Source organism: Protopterus annectens, chromosome 7.part1 (genome assembly GCF_019279795.1).
Source record: "Protopterus annectens isolate FY-2018-M chromosome 7.part1, PAN1.0, whole genome shotgun sequence".
NCBI lineage: Eukaryota > Metazoa > Chordata > Ceratodontiformes > Protopteridae > Protopterus > Protopterus annectens.
The window spans coordinates 351,648,019-351,666,560 of NC_056740.1; positions in this window are offsets into that span (position 1 = coordinate 351,648,019).

The following is an 18,542-nucleotide window of genomic DNA, read 5'->3' on the forward strand; positions in this document are numbered from 1 at the left end:
TACCTGTTTCAGTTAAATACACCTGTTAAAATGCCCATTCTATAAACTGGATGTTCAACCAAAAAAGCACCACACCTCCACCTGTCAACTGAAGTAATCATCAACAAAACAACTGGAACCCATGGCTTCATAGGTAAGTACTAGGCTAGCTGCCTTTGTGGGCTATTTTAGCCTATGTAATTTTTATTTTTGTGTTCAAAATAACCTGTTCCATTTAGTTATAGATTGGCCTTACCCATCCCGTGGTCGATAAGTATATATCCCCCCCCCCCGATTCAGAATAACTGGGATCACACCACAGGTAATTTTTGGGGACCCATGCATGGTATAAAATATTTAGGAGCTGCCCCTGTCCATAATTAGTACAGGGGGCAGTCCTAGTGTAAATTTTCTGTTTCCCATCCATAGCTCTAAGTTGTGCTTGAATATGGACAGGGATGAACTTTATTTATGTAGATGGGAGAGTCTGTTCCTCTACAAGATATATCTGTCCCTCTTAGTCATTCTGTTGATGTTACAGAACAGGTTTAGATCCCTAGACCAAGTATATCTGATGTCGTTTGACTTGTTGATATATACATGTTCTGAGCCATTAAAGCAGTTGCAGGAATTGATATGCTAAAACAGTTGGGAATAAATACATTTTTCTGGTTGGTAGGGAATGAAGCACAGTTAACATCTGGATGTACATTATTAATAAAGTAGGATAGGCCGCTGTACACAGAGGAATAAGTAACAGTGGCTTTCCAAAGAGTCCTCTCTTGATTTTTCTAACAAGTCATAGTGGGCACTTAGACTGGCGACAGACTCACAGAACAGTGGCAGGGAAGTGTTTTGGAACTGAGAGGGTATGCTGTGTACTGCTGAAGAGCCGAGTTTTATCCTCAGCAGAGACTTCCTCACAAAGCTAGTATTGCTAGGTTTATTTATTCATTTATTTCAGTTTGATGACTGGCGAAGTCCACTGGTTCAAAAAAGAGTCTGTTTTCAGTGGAAGCCTGGGGAGAAAATTTCCAGTAACAATTATAAACATATTAGCATATACACATACAAAGCAAAGAAGTCATGCACCTTTATGCAGCATTCTACAATAAAAAAATTCTAAATTCTATAATAATAATAATAATAATAATAATAATAATAATGGTAAAATCAAGCAACTGTACAGTCTAAGGGTCATTAACAGTGAAATAATAGTAGTAAAAATCTAGCAAGAGTAAGTCTAAGGGTCATTAACAGTGGATTACAACTGAGGACAAGAAATTGTTGAAAATAAGTAGGAGGGCAAATGCTGTGAGTGCAGAGACGATGCACAGAGTTAGAAGGTGGGTTTTGATATTGGAGGGTCCTATGTGGGGAAGGAGCTACGGCATTCCCACTTTGAAGATAGTTAGGAATGGAGGACAGATTTAAAGTTAGAGTGGTTATGAGTATTTCTATATATGATTTTGAGTATTTCATATATGTTTATGATCATGCAATGAATGCTAGCTAAGGTAATTAGTTAGTGGATAATGGCTTGGCAAGCCCACTGTAGATTTGGAAATAATGTTATCAAAGTAGATATTACATTTTGGCTATCTTGAAATACACAGTTCAGAAAATGCATTGGAATGCACAGATGTATAAGTAACACAAAAGATGAATGACACCAGATTGTAATGTTTTGATTATTTGATGTGACCCTTTGTTGACTAAAGAAGTAGCTACTAATTTTCGTAAGCAGACCTTCTAGTTGCTCTGAAGAGACATTGTTTATGTTGCTATGGTATGCTTTCCACAATATGTCCCTGAAAGGTACCATGCCATTGAAATAAGGGTGATCGAGTAAAAAGATTTAGTTCTGTCTTCTTGTCAGGGTTTACTCTTCAGGATACATAGGAAGGAAGTGTCAAAGTACAGAATTTCAACATATATTTGAAAAAAACACTGCATGGGTGACAGTCAACTACTAAGGCGAGCAATGAAAAGAGTCGCACTGCAGTTCTTTGCATTGCAGAAAAAAACGTGATATTTTTCTTTAGTATCACCTTACACCAGGCGAACATTTGGTGAATTCTAATTAAATGTGGCAGGCCTAATTGCAAGATCTGGGATTTTTATCAGGTGCATATGTTAGAATCTAACTTCCTCTGCTGTCGCTGTTAAACAACTTGTCAGTTTTGGTACCCAGCATTATTTCAATGAGTCTTAATAGCGACCTGAATGCATTCATGCAAATAATGGAAAGAGATTAACTTCCAATTAATATCGAGGTCACACGAGACAACAAGCTCACGTTTATATTACAGGTTCAGCACTGAAGATTTTTTTGTTTGCTTGTTTTGCGAGCCTGGAGGGATATAGACACAGAATACCAGTATAATTATTAATTTAACACAGAGCATGAGTGAGCAACTGTGGGAGGTGTCAGGATAAGGGGATGTGCGGTTTAGTAAATTGCTGGAGGAGCACCACCCCACTGCAACATAGATGCAATCTGTCTGGGTTATAAGTATTATGACACTTTGGCTGAATTTCTGAGTTAAGAATAGTAGGTTACAACCAAGTTTTTTATTTCATTTTAAAGAGGTGTGGGTCATATATGGAATGCCATCTTTGAAGAACAGGTACTTATGAATACTGTACCTAGTGATGGGCACCATCTTAACAGAATGACCAGTAGTCCTAACATTATCCAGGGAACGGGTTATAAAGTGATACTTAAATACAACAGATTTATGCTGGAATTAATATCTTCATATAGAATTATATACATTTGTATCTGTGGTGACTGAGATGATATTTATAAAGACTGTGTTTTCCATTTACCACTTTACTGATTTCAGTAGTATTGGCATGTATATCACTGAAAGAGAGCTTAATTTCTAGTGATGGAAGGGAATGAACTTTTGTAGTCTGAATAAAGGAGTTGCATTTTGTATAAACATGAAGGATTTGGGTTCCCTTTTGCTATGTTACGCTAATCATGTGCAGCATAACAAGGAGATTGTCAATTACATGAGGGTGATGTTGCAGAGGCATAGACGAGACATATCTTCTAGATAGTTCTTATGTATCACAGTAAAAGTGGTGGGAGTTAGCGATCACATAAGAAGATTCAGAATCAGTTTTCAGCACACCCTACAGAAAACAAACGGTAGAAGTAACAATGAAAAGTTAAGTGCTTTTATCTTTCAAAAAAAGTACAAACTTCCTCATAACCAAATGTTAGTTGTTCTGTTAGTAAGCTGTTATATAACATGACTGCTTGAGCATGTGACTTCTGAATTAACCACATAGAACATTCAAAGGTACATGGACAAGAAAAATATATTGAGCAGAAATTCATTAGATAAAAATAATGAATGCTGTCGTTGTGTCTTTCGGCTTTTCCCGGTTAGGGGTCGCCACAGCGGAACTCCAGTCCGTTAATGATTGGCAGCTGATTTTTACATGCCGAGTTGCCAGTCCTAACGCACAACCTTCAACAAAGGTACGCCAATTCACGCATGTCTCCATGCAGAAGACGCTCTAGCTGAGAGTCGAACCACACAGCGTCTTACTGTGAGGCGACAACACTACCGCAGCACCACCACCGCGGATAAAAATAATGAATAAATGCATTAAAACCAGTGAATGCTAAACAACTAAATAACATATTCATATAAAAAATCATTAAATTGTTAAATTAGGATGAAAATATGAAGAAATGTATATTTAAAACTATGTTGCAATCTGGCAGCCTTCATTTTGAAATAGCACACACAAGAGACACATTCTCAATGATACCTGAAGGGTGCCAGGCATTTAGATTCCGCCACCATAAAATTTCCTTAATTTTTATTATCTCCTCCCAGAGACTCCTTTTTGAATTCAGAGTTATTCCTTCCAAATAATAAAATTAAACTTTCTGAAACCTGTGCAGTCAATAGAATGTTTATGCAAGGTGTTATTAATGTATTTTCTTTTTATATCATGTATGTGTTCAAGTTGCCATTCCCATAAAGTTCTCTCTGTTTTCATAGGATCATAGGAGATTACTAGGCTAATGGCCCTAGGGCCTTTACAAGCCTAGCCAAGGATTTATCCCCAAAAAAGAAACCTCAATCAGCACCTGTCACCCCTGTCAATGAGGGACACAGGTATAACCCTTGGGACAAATTTGTGGTTTCCCATCAACTCATCAAGGTTGCGCTTGAAGAGGGTCAGCCACGTACTTTTTTTGACATGTATGGAGTGTCTATTCCAGAGATGGAGCAGCCTCTGGGAGACAAACCTGTCTCTCCAGCAGGTTTTGTTAATTTCACATATTAGATTTAAGCCTTTCAATCAGGTAATGCACAAGGAGTTAGACTTATGGATATGGAGCATCTCTAGTAGACATGGGTCTGAGATTACGTTGTAGGCGAGACACAGATTACCTCTAAGCAATCTGTATGATACCGAGTAGAGTGATAGTGATTTGAGCCTGTCCACATAGGACAGGTGTTGGAGGCCATGGATTCTCTTTGTGAGGTATTTCTGTGGCCTTTCCAGTTGATGCAGGTATTTTCAGAGGTACATACAAAATGGGGCGTTGTACTCAATTATTGGCCTAATAAGGGAGGAGTACAGAGAGGTACTAACCTCCTTTTTTCTGGATGCAATCCCTTTACTTATGAGATGAACCAGTAAAAGGCTTTTCTGACCACTGCCACTACATGATGATAGAATGTTAGATTGTTATCAAGCTGTGTACTCAAGTCTATCACCACAGGTTGTGTGCTTAGGGGGTTGCCATTGATGTGGTAATCAGCAGGGGCCATGTGTTTGCCAAATGGCATGATAATACTTTTTAACTTAAGGCCATGGCTTTGGCATCAGTCATTTGTTGCTGTGAGAAGCCAGTGAAGTATGTTAACATCATTTGGAGAGTCAATGACAGCACCCAACTTACAGTCATCTGCAAACTTTATCAGCCACAGGCTTTTTGCCTTTGCCTGGACTTCTGAGAAGTAGATGTCAAACAATAGGGATACCAGGATAGATCCCTAGGGGACACCACTAGTAACAGGTCTGCTATTAGAGGTGGTGGCACCTATTTTGACCTTGAGGGTCCTATCGGTCAGCCAGTTGGCCACTCACCTAATGAGATAGGAATTTACGCCAAGTTGTATTAGCTTTTTGATGATGCCTGAGAGAAGATTGTGTCAAAGGCTTTGGCCAAGTCAAGGTAAGCTGTATGTACTGACTTTCCCTCATCCAGTGCCTTGGGGGGCAGTCCCAAAAAAGTCAACCAGGTTCAACAGGCAAGATCTGCCCTTGATGAATCCGAAATGGGTGGGATCAAGTGCTTGGAAATTACCTATGTCCTTGTTTATGAGGTCCATAATAATAATAATAATAATAATAATAATAATATGCTCCATGGCCTAACAGATCAGACTTGTCAAGCTAATGGGGCGATAGTTTCCAGGGTTAGTATTGGCACCATTTTTGTGCAAAGGGATGACAGTGACAGTTCTCCGCTCTTCTGAAATTAAGCCTGTACTTAGGCTATGGTTCCATAGGGTGCTCAATGGCGAGACTAGTTTTTGCTGAAGATGTTGCAGAATACAGCCTGGGATACTATCAGGTCCCACAGAAGCTGTGTTCTTTGCCTTGGATAGGGCCTTTAACACTTAATCTATGGAGATGTGAGGTGCAGGGCAAGTATCGGGGATGTTGAATGGGCCTTTGGGTGGGGGACGGGGGTGAAGTTTGTGCTGAACCTATCCGCTAGCAGGTTGGCAAAGTCAACAAGATCAGTGCAAGTGGTACCATTAAGAACTAATTCAAAATAAACCTGGACTTTGCCATGGAGGTTTCTGACGTAATTGAAAAAGGCTTTGTGGTTAGCCTTTGTTTCGGAGGCTAGTTTCGATTCATAATTGGCTTTGGAGGTTTTCACTAGTGATTTAATTTGCTTGTTGAGGCTAAGGTGGGAGTTTTCCCAATTGGGAATTTGTGCCTTTTTACACTTGGACAACAGTTTCCTCCTTTTTTTGTAAAGCCTGTTGATAGAGGATATCCACCAGATAGGTTTGTGTTTCCTTGAGGAGCAGGCTTTAGTTCTGTTTGGTATGGCTGAGTCCATGCAGTTGTACAGATACTTGTATGCTACACTGACATACTGTTCAACATATTTGTCTGCATCCTCTGAGGGGTGGCGGTGGTGTGAAGCTGCTGATACCCTCCTTTAGAAGGTTGTAGTCAGTTTCTGAGAATTTTTTTAGCCTGGTTATGGCTGGGGTGGGGTTAGATAGGATACACACTTCGAATGAGACAGACTGATGATCTGATCTCACCAGGGAAGAACTTACTATAGGGTGGGGCAGCAGTCACCCATGTTGGTGAGAACCAAATCTAGAATGTTATCTCTCCTATTGGAGGATGAGACAAGCTGGTCTAGTGCATTAGAACTGATGAAGTCAAGGAATCATTGGGTGAATGCATTAGAGCAGGAATAGTTCACCCAGTTTATAGTGGGGTAGTTGAAGTCATCAAGGATCAGGGTGTTAGGGCGTAACCTGATGGAGTCAAGTAGGTCCAGGTAGGAGGAGTGGGTGTCCTGAGGTATTGAGGGTGGTCTATAGCTGGCTATAACTTGGATGGGTGTCTTGCCAGTTGTCAATTGCACCTGGAGAAGTTCTAGTGCATCATGCTGGCAAACCAATCTGGAGGTGTGCTTGTCTTTAATATAAATAGAAACTCCATCACCCTTAGTCTTCCTGACCTCATTTTGGGGTTGGAATGTGTGGAATGAGGCAGGGGTGTTCTCTGCAACCTTGAACCAGGTTTCCATGACTGCACAGATGTTGGCATCTTTCAATGCTAGAAGAGCCTCCAGTGAGTGCATTTTCAGGTTAAGGCTCCTAGCATTAAGCTGCATGACCTTCAGTTTGCTTTTTGACAGATCTTTTATGTTGGAAAATTTGTCTCTGGGACATTGTCTAAAAAGGGCACAATGGGGGAGGCAATATCCTTGGTCAGAATCCGGAATCCCAGGGGTGACAAGTGGAGCCCATCTCTTGCAAAGCATTGAAGCCTGTCAACCATGTCATCCCAGGCAGACAGATTCTGGATCCCCTTGGAATGACACCAGAAACTAAGCCAATTGTTGAAGTCAATTATTTTTTGTTGGTACTGTGGTATCACTCTTGGTGAAGTAAGAATGCTACTTAGGGCTAGGGTCATATCTGCCTGGGACACATACTCTGAGAGCTCAATCATGTCTCTCTTCGTATAGTTCAGGGAAGTATGTCTCAAGTCATTGACACCAACATGGGCAATGGCAGTCATACTTGTACCTGTTGTGGAGAGACTTAAGTGAGTGCATGATGTGGCAATGACAGAGTTATACTTGTACCTGTTGTGGAGAAACTTAAGTGTGTGCATGATGTGGCAATGACAGTCATACTTGTACCAGTTGTGGAGAGACTTAAGTGTGTGCATGATGTGGCAATGACATAGTCATACTTGCACCTGTTGTGGAGAGACTTAAGTGTGTGCATGATGTGGTGGATTCTGGCACCTGACAGACAACTGACCATGATCTTCTCCTTGTCGAATCTGGTGAGGGGGGCATCTGGGTTTCTCACAACTGAGTCACGAATGACTCTCATGTTTGGTTTATTGCTGTGCCTTATGGGCTGTATGAGTTTATTGTTATGCCTTATGGGCTATATTTGTAAAAAAACGTAAGAACAAACTTTAGAAAAACGGAAGGAATGCTCAGCAGTCAGAGAAGTCACAAAGCCTTAACGCAATTTTATTGTAGCCAAAAAATAAATAGCGTTTTCGCTACTGCACCAGTGTAGCTTCATCAGAGGCTAAAAACACAGTAAAAAGGCGCCAACTACAATTTATACTGTAGTCAGCCTCATTAACATCAGCTGTAGTATGTAGTACATCACTTCCTTAAAGTTAAATAATTATTTTTTAAAAACACATTCAATCACTATATGTATGTGATATATATGATACCCTTCAGATAATTAACAACAAATACATTTAAATAAAATTAATGTATACCTGTAGAAAGATATATATATATATGTGTGTATAATATAAAACTACTTGCACACTAAGGTAAAAATTAAAAAAGCATCTAATAAGACAACCACATATATGTTAACTAGAAAGTTTTTTCAGTATACGTGAAAATAATGTATACTGAATATTTTGGAATGTCATTTGATATCTATGCTCAACATAGAAAAAAAATATTTAATATAGGTCCTACTATATTTTATTAACGTAAAAAGGACCTATATTTCAACACAGGGGCTATGTTGCAGCTCTCGTTTAAGCCTGGCATGTTAAAGGCATCTAATTTAAGTTGCCATTGTAATTCTAAAATCTCTAATAAGAGAGAAATAGGTCCTCCCCTGATGGACTTGTGTTTACAGTCAATGCCCATAAACACAAAGCTATGCCCAGGATTAGATTCCACATGTTTTGCAAGTGCGTTTTCATTTTTGTTGTTCCTAATGGCATATATGTGCTGGTATATGCGCTCTCTGAATTTTCTATCAGTTTTTCCGACATAAAATGCCGGACAACATACACAGAGAGCAACATATATAATAGATTTGGTGTCACAGTTTATTCTACAATTTATCCAATATTTTTTGTGACCTATACAAAATGAATTACCAGTCTGCAGGACATGACACCAGTTACAGGAGCCACAAGTAAAACACCCTTTAGTTCTCTGAAGAGCTTGACTGGGTGAATTTGATTGTAATAATTCCTTAATGTTGTTACCTCTCCTAAACGTGATCCTTGGTTTAATGCCAAGTTTCTCAACTAACAAAGAATTATTGGTAATGAAATACCAATTTTTATCAATGATCTCAGATATTTCTTTGGAATTCAGGCTAAAAACAGTTGAGAAAGACAAAGTGAAATCACATCTAGGTTGCTCAATCCCAATTGCAGGGCTAAGTCCTGTACCTGTCTCCTCAATAAGAATACTTTGGTCTCCCAAATTTGTAGTTATTTGGTTGTGTATTAAGGGACAAATGGTACCGTTCCGTCTTTTGTTGGTAACTTCTAGAGTTAGTTCTTCTATAACTGGAAGTGGGTAACCCCTGTTCAAGAAAAATTCAGTCAGTACCGTACATTCTTTTTCAAAATCTTTGAAATCACTACACATCCTAACTGCCCTAACTAGTTGCCCTTTGATGATTGCTTTTTTTAGTTTAAATGGATGGGCACTTGTGTAGTGTAAGAATGAATTGATGTAAGTGTCCTTACGGTGAATAGATGAAATTAATCTGAGGTTCCTTATGTCCTTTTTAAGTTTGACATCCAAATAGTCTATCTCACAGGTGTCAAATTTGGAAGTAAACTTAAGAAATGTAGTTGTGTTGTTAAAATAATTAATCAACAACCTTGCCTCTTCTTCATTGCCCTTAAACAGAATAAAAATGTCATCAAGGAATCTAGTGTAGTGACATATTCTGTCTTTCCATGTTGGATAGTTCAGGACAAACTCTCTCTCCCAGTGTGCCATAAACATATTGGCTACGATGGCACCACAAGGAGAGCCCATTGCTACGCCCTGCTTCTGGATATAATAGTCCTTTCCAAAGACAAAGAAGTTGGAGGACAGAACTATATCTAAAAGTTCTGTAATGTTGTTGATCTCATCTCTTGGAGCTTTAAATTCCGACAGCAATAACTCCAGCCATTCTATGGCCTCCAGGTGTGGTACTGAAGTATATAGTTAATGACGTCGACTGTCAAAAGTTGTATGCTGTCGAACTCAATGTTGTTGATGCTGGCAAGAAAACTCCAAGAGTCCTTACAAATACTTGGAATGAGTTCCAAGTATTTGCTTAACAAAAAGTCTATATATTTTGCTGATGGGTAGGTAATGGAGGATCTCCCATCAACTAAAGCCCTCATAGGCGGATCCACAAGATTCTTATGAATCTTGGGTATGTCAAACATGAGCGTCCTGGGTTGTGTAATGTTAATGTATTCGTAAGTGTCAAGGTCTATTCTGCCTTCTATAAAAAGGTCTCTGTAGTAACCCTTAATAATATGATTGTTAATATTCATTTCATTAAGAGATGAACTATTATAGGCAGGTGTATCCAAGACTAATGACATTTTTTCATTGTACAAGCTGTTCTCAAAAACTACCAGACCCCCACCCTTGTCGGGTTTCATGACCCTGACAGAAGATTCTTTTATTTGGTTAAGGGCCTGTAACTGTTCCTTTGAAATGTTGAAGGTACTTTTCCTAGCCCCCTTTGTTTTATCTAGGTGTCTAATATCCAATTCGCAGGCATTTTCAAAAATACGTAAGCCTACATGCAAAGGGGGATTGAAGGTGCTTGGGAGCTTTAAAACAAGATTATCTTCTTTACTGGAATTGTTAAACAGTAATTTTAAATTAAGCTTCCTAACAAAGCACTTAAGATCAATAAGAACTTTAACAACATCAAAGTATTTTGAAGGAACAAAGTTGTTACCTAATGAAAGCAGCTCGACTAACTCTGGTTCTAGAGTAAGTGATGAAAAATTGTAGATGGTAAAATCCCCTTTTCTATTCTTAACAATGACTGGGGGATTTAGGACACCAGGGGGTAGCGTCTCAGCAATTAGTTCTTCCATTTCTTGTTCTTTTTCCTGTGGTCTTGGTTGGGTGCTTTCCCTAAAAAATGCTGGCTATCGTTTTTAACATTATTCACTAAGTTAGTAGCATTTGTAGGTTGAGTGTCAGACCCCCCTACTTTATTCCTATTCCTATTGCTCCTTCTAACAACATTCCAACTACCTGTAGAATTTGTGGTGTTCCCCTCATTTAAATGCTCGGTGTCCGTCCCTTGGTCTTCATCTTGCCCAGGGACCGGAACTTCCTCATGAATTTCAAAATTCCTTAATTTAGGGTAAGCTGTATTAGATGAATAAACCTGCCTATCCCTAAAAAGCTTCCTTGTCTTTTGATTTTTTAACTTTCCCATATAGGTGTCTATGCTAGCAAAAATGCGTTCATAGTCGAATTTGAACTTTTCAAAATTAACATACATCCTAATATCCTCATCTATTTGGTTAATTTCCACACTCAAAGTGTCAATGTGTGCGGAATAATATTTGACAATCAGTTCTAAAAGTTCAAGTCCTTGTTTCTGAAATAAACCCTTTAAATCAGACAAAAAAGCATTATCCATGATTAAACCTGAGGGTGTGAAGTTATTCCTTAAACCCTTAGGTATCATGTTCTCAAAAATACATTGTTTGAAATAGGCGACTTCCAGCTGTAGTTTATGTATTTTTAAAGTTTTACTGTCCAAAGTTTTAAGCTTCGCCGGAATATCAAAGTTGTCTCCCTTAGAAGGCCCTGTTATCTGCACGGCGGTCCATCATTTAGTGGCTGCAAAAAAGAAAAAAAGTCACCTGTGTTCTTTATCCAGTCCACGGCTGATGTAACGCCAATAAGTGCCCTTCCATGTTCAAATCGATTGGTGGAAGAAGGGTCTTCTAAAGAAAACCCGGTAGGACCGTTTGTAGGAGCCTGCTGTGTCCTTTGCTTTTGCCCCGGTGGTATAGAATCCTGCACAGAACTACTGTGAGAACGATCCTGTGTTTGCGTCGTGTTGTTTCCGGTGGTCGTTGTGGTCCGTGGCATCCAGGCCGCTAACAAAGTCACAGAATTGGTCTCAGGAACCTGTTCGCAAACGACAGCTGCTCCACGGCTGTCCAAAAAGTCCATCTCTTGCAAAGCATTGAAGCCTGTCAACCATGTCATCCCAGGCAGACAGATTCTGGATCCCCTTGGAATGACACCAGAAACTAAGCCAATTGTTGAAGTCAATTATTTTTTGTTGGTACTGTGGTATCACTCTTGGTGAAGTAAGAATGCTACTTAGGGCTAGGGTCATATCTGCCTGGGACACATACTCTGAGAGCTCAATCATGTCTCTCTTCGTATAGTTCAGGGAAGTATGTCTCAAGTCATTGACACCAACATGGGCAATGGCAGTCATACTTGTACCTGTTGTGGAGAGACTTAAGTGTGTGCATGATGTGGCAATGACAGAGTTATACTTGTACCTGTCGTGGAGAAACTTAAGTGTGTGCATGATGTGGCAATGACAGTCAAACTTGTACCAGTTGTGGAGAGACTAAGTGTGTGCATGATGTGGCAATGACAGAGTCATACTTGTACCTGTTGTGGAGAGACTTAAGTGTGTGCATGATGTGGTGGATTCTGGCACCTGACAGACAACTGACCATGATCTTCTCCTTGTCGAATCTGGTGAGGGGGGCATCTGGGTTTCTCACAACTGAGTCACGAATGACTCTCATGTTTGGTTTATTGCTGTGCCTTATGGGCTGTATGAGTTTATTGTTATGCCTTATGGGCTATATTTGTGAGACACTGATGTGTTGTCTGTTGTCTGTAATGTCTTTGGTGTTATGTGGAATGTTTATGAGTGTGTTTTGGAGGTCTCTGCTGTTCCTATATAAAAGGCTGAACAAGAGTGGTATAAAGCTGAATATTTGTCCTACAAGTGTTTTACCCATTTTGTTTAACCATAACTTGTCTTATTTTAAAGCTGTCACTCCATAAAATATAGCTGCAGATGCTGCAACCATTTCATCTGTATTTCCCCTTCTTTTCCTTGTCATAGGGAAGGACCTCTCCAACAGGTTCTTAGTATTTGCCCCTCTCCTAAAACTAACTCTTACTGTAGGTGGAAATAATTTACTCAACCTGTTTTGTTCTTTAAATATTTCTCAATTCTTCCTTATAATACATGTAACAATGCCACTCTTAATAGAAAAGGTGGTAATGAAATGTCCATTGGTATCACATGTTGCTGCCATTTTATTAATGTTGTCTTTGTGTCCTAGAAGAGACCTGTAGATGTATTTTTTATATATGCCAAAAATTTCATCCCAGATCTTATCCATAAATGACATGGGATACGCTATGTCCATAAACATTTGCTTCAAGTTAGAAATTTTCGGAGGCAATATATTTTCATCTGAAACACGTCATCCTAAAAAACTGCCTCTTAACAATGCTCTTTTTTTGTACTAAAGGGTAGCAGCTATTAAATAATAAAATGTGTTGGAATAAGTGGGCTTGCTAAAAATTGTCTCAGAAAATGTAATACTCCTTTTCATTAACAACATTGAAGAACTCTAAGTAGTCTGCATTAATATTGTAAGTGAACCTTAAAAAGAATATAGTACTATTAAGAAAATCTATAACTTCTTTAAAGTCATTTTCAGTACCAAACCAAAATAAACCATTGTCATACAGCCAACGCCTATAAAATTTTCAAAATGTAGAGTACTTTGAGGGAAAAATAAACTTGTTTTCACAAAAGCTAAGAACAATATTTGTGTAAATTGAGGCACATGCCACCCCCCCCCCCCATAGTAATGCCTATGCATTGTAAGTATTACTCTCTTTCAAAGAAAATATTATCGTAAAACACTGTTTCTATGAATTAAGTAATTAGTCTAAAATTCATGGTATGAATAAAATCTAATTGTGAAACCAGTTCATTGAACCCTTCTAAATCTATAGTATAGGGAATGTTTGAAAACACATCAATTACATCAATAGTAACACATTTACATAAGATGTATGAATAGGTCATTCTTAACGTCCTTTAAACATTGCCAAGAATCTTTCAAAAAGTAAGGCAATGTTTGCATAAAACCTTTCAGTTTAAAATCTATAAAGATGGCTAGTGGCTATGTCTTAGATCCACTGGTGTCCACTATAGATGCATAGTCATAGAGTCATACTAGGCTAACTGTCCTCTTGGGCCATTTTAAGCCTAAAATTATTACCCATGTGAATCAAACCCTGTGTATTGTGTTGTTAAGGTAAGCACCTACTTTTAGTTATATTATAACTCACCCCCTCATTATGAACTACTGGGCGATATGAATGTAAGATATACTGTATTTTGTTAAACAATGAAACTTTTCTTCAGGCATTCCTCAATGAATGGAACATTGCATATTGGTCATAAACCAATCTGTGGAGCTTACATATGCCAAAAATACCTGGAATGGCAAGCATTTTAACAGTCAAATAGATAAATAAATATTTGTGAATGACATTACTTAAATATAAATGCTCTAACATCAATATGCAATGTTCCATTCATTGAGGAATGCCTGAAGAAAAGTTTCATTGTTTAACAAAATACAGTATATCTTATTCACATATCGTCATAGTTCATAATGAGTAGCCCACCCCCCTCTGTCAGGTTTCATGAACCGATACCGCTTGTCCCAGGAAATTATGGCCAGCAACCCCCTTTCAACATGTGACAAATTAAACCTGAAATGTTTTCTCCTGTTGACTTTTCTCAGCTCATATTCACACACATTTTCATACATGGCTGGTTTAGGATGCAGTGAAGGGTTATGGGTACTATTCCTTTTTAAACCCGTTCCTTTCCCCATTGCTATTGTTCATGTTCTTAAACACTAATGATAAATTCAACTTACTAGTAAACATTTTTATGTCTAATAAAGCATGTGATAAAGAAGCAGATTGCGCAGGGACAAAACTGAAACCATGTTTAAATAAACTAAAGTACACTCTAGTGATGACTAAATGTCTGTAATTATATATGAAAAATCACTGTCACTATGAACAGGCAGTTCCATATTGCCCATGCAGTTTTCAGTTACCTCCTGTAATATTATTGATTCTTCTTTCTGCCCCTTTTTCTCATTGAATAGTTTATCTGCCTCAGTGCTCTTATTTACCCCAGTGTTTATAAATTCCTGGAGCTCTGTGTTACCTCTGAATATGTCCAGCTGGCCTCGCTGAACACTGCAGGGTTGGAGGCTGGAGAGTCATGTCTAAAACATGAGATGAATTATCATGTGTTGTTTCATCAAAACTGCCAAGACCATTAAGATCTGACTTCCGTTAACAGATTTTGGGGGATTATTTTTTGATTGTGTTGCAGGAGAAGGTGGGGGGGGTTAAGGAATGCAATGCCTGCATTATACTCAGCCTTGTCTCTAGAAATATTTTTCTTTTTTGATTCCTGTTTATTTCACAAGATTTCTCCACTTTCTAAACTATTGCCTTATATTTATGTTCATAATCTATAAACAACAAGTCATTTCTCATTTTTTTATCAATTTCTTGAATCTTCTTAGCTAATATTTTTCAATCATTGTTTCATTTGCCTTAAGCACAGCAGTCATCAATTGACATCAATGCTTATTCAACATTTCAAGCAGCTCTTGGTGAAACTGAGAACTTCTTTCCAGTCCATTCAGATATTTCCAAATCTGAAGATCTTTGGGGACCTTATTTTGATGAATACATTCCCTACAATATGTATTCTCTAACTGTAAATTACAATATTTCTGTAATTTCTTGTCCAACTATTCCAAATGTGCCTGGAATGATAAGGAGCTTCTAGAGTCTTCCTGAGACAATGTAATGTCAGTTTTAAACCTAAAATTCAATGAAAAAGTCTTACCCCCATGAGTTCTTTTGGTGCACCTGTCACCTCATTATTAATGGCTCCATCTTCATGGCTAGCCCTTCCCTTTGTGGATAAAGGAATCAGTGGGAATCCAGCAGCAGGTCCTAAAGGTTACATCACCTTAGCAAATACCTACGTAAGTTATCAAATTATTAAATTTAAATCCTCCACTTTGTTAGTGAGATTTTGTAAGTTCTGCTGTGTGCAAAGTATCTCCTGTGATGACATAGAGCAAAAAATGATAAAACTTTAAAAACTTGCAATCCACAAAATGTAACACTTCAGGTGTGTTGAAAACCATACAATATTACCAAACTCAGAATGAATTATCAGCACACTCTGAGAAAAAATTGAAACTACAGCAGTAACAATGAAATTTAGTTAATGTTTAAGCACTTTCATCTTTGATAAACAAATAAAAAGTACAGTCTTCTTCAGAAACCAATGCTAGCAGTTGTTTGAGCAAGCTGTTGTATAACATGACTTGCTTGACTATATGATAATGTGAGTACTGAATAAACCACATAGAGCATTTCAAAATACTTGGACAAGAAAAATACACTGAAAAGAAATACGTTAGATAAAAATAATGAATAAATGAATTAAAACCAGGGAATACTAAATAACATATTCACATATAAAATCATTTACTTGTTAAATTAGGATAAAAATGTGAAGAAATGTATATTTAAAAGTGTGTTAAAAATCACAGTCTGGCAGGCTTCATTTGCAAATAATACAAAAGAGATACATTCTCACTGATGCCTGAAGGGGTACAGGCATCTAGTTTCATTTGTCTTAAAAGTTCCTTAACTTTTATTATCTCTTCCTAGAGACCCCCTCTTGGTTTCAGAGATATCCTTTCAAAAATAATAAAATTAAACATTTTGAAACCAGTCAATATAATTTCAATGCAAGGTGTTTAGTTCAGCTAGACAGAAATGTTTTGGTCCCAACAGAATACAGAATGGGGTACAAAGGAGTATTATACTGTTAAATTACTCTGTATCAACAGTGCATGTCAGTAGTCATCTTCTTTCTTTGAGCTCTTCATAATATGGAGAAACTATTTAATGAAACAATTACAAAAAGTAGACTTCCACAAAATGTCCCCAGTACCATGCAAATTGTATTACTTACAAAGAAAGCCTGTCTTCTGACAACTGGTGCCAGTCATATAGTTACAAAATATGAACCTGATTTTATCAGATCCAGCACCTCATGATTCCCCCAAAAATAATTTCTGGTACTTTTCCATTAAACCCCTACCAATTCATCTCGCAGCAGAGACTTGAATTAGCTACTTCATGCCAGGGGGAAGTAATAGGCACCCTTTTGTTGGTAGCATAGCTGAAGCCCGACATGTCTGTCATGCTCATTGGTCAGCATTTTGTCAGTCAGTGTGAATATCGTAGTAAGTGTACCTTACCTTGTCAATGGCTCCTCCTGCCAGCGATCTCATATTATTGTATTGATAGAGCCCATTCAAAGGAAAAATAGCCTGGACATAATGTCTCCGAGGAAACAGAAGTGAATGTACCTGGTCCCGTATTGAACGGAAAAGTACCCAAAATGATTTTACATTGTAAATGGGATCACAAGCAAAAGGGTTATATTTGGGTCTGACTGCCCAGTTGTCCCGATCCTTGCAAACAGTATGAAAGAACTTACACCTACCGCAACAACAAAAAGTTGTTTGTCAGTTTTAGAGATGTAGTTGTCACTCAGGAAATGAAATACCGGCATCGCAAACTGAAAGGGTTATTTATCGCCAAAAAAAAGTACTGCACAATGTTTAGAAGATGTAGTGGATAAGTTGTTTCTTGAGGTGATAGGTTAGTCATGAATTTACAATCCCTACTGGATATAAACTCTTCAGAAACTGTAATTTACTTATTCTCTAGGGTATGAATACTTAGAAATGCAACAGCGTGAGGTACGGCTTCAGTTCACAGCAGCGTGAAGTGGTAGGGCTTTAATGGAAAAGTGCCGAATTTCTGTTGCTTAGTGGGTCTTAGCTTATTAAAACATGGAGACGAATGTTTCCACAATACACCATGATTGCAATAAGCTAGTTTATGAGTATATATATACCTGATATATTAAATCACAAATACTTCTACTGCCCACCATTCACTTGTCTTTCTCAGGAAGCAACTGCAATGTTTGGGCAGAACAGTCAAATTCAGGAAGGTTGAGTAAGTCATTCAGTGGCAAAGTTTGTGATCTCACATATTAATTATCTCTGGGCTCCACTATAGGTACTGTATTATTTTCCTGTACTCTCCTCAAGGTAATCTTCAAAACCAGAGTCATATTGTGCAAATTATTAGCTTTATATGTTTCATCCCCTGCACTTGTTTGTTCTTTAATTAGTTATTTATAGATCATTGAATTTATGGTTCCAGGAACAGAGATTACTACCTTATGGGCATAGGGTAGCCAATTGATTCAAGCCTTAATTAACTACATCAGCTAAAATAATGATTTAGCATTGCATAATGCACAGAGCCATCAAACGGTAGATGTTGCTTCATTTAATTACTTGAGTATTTACATATAACTTAAAGAAAGAAGCTTTTCAATAAATGCTGGACTGCTGAAATAGAATGCAGATATCAGTAAATATCAGTGAGACCCGAAATAAACGTTCTGCACTATTTTGTTCAAGTTCGCAGTGTAAACAGTTTTGAAGCGGCCAGTCAACTATTGTTCATAGGCGACATTTTCACAAAAGTGTGTAGTCTGTGAACATTACCGCTCATAGCAGTGTCTTTTCAAATCATAGCATAGGGTCAGAGAGGGGGGCACATCCTTATTTTTCAAAACCGAAGAACTTCACAGGTCAGACTCCATACATATATGGTTAGAATAAGGAGTCTGTTCAGGCTTTCTGCAGTTAAGTAATAATGTATGTACTCATAACTAGTCTAATAGTTTAGCTCAGAGGGGTTAAAGCTAAAAGTTACTGAGTTTCATCATATCATCCTCAGTTTGACCGTCTCAGTTTGTACTTCCCAACTGTGTGACTTTGAATAAGTCACT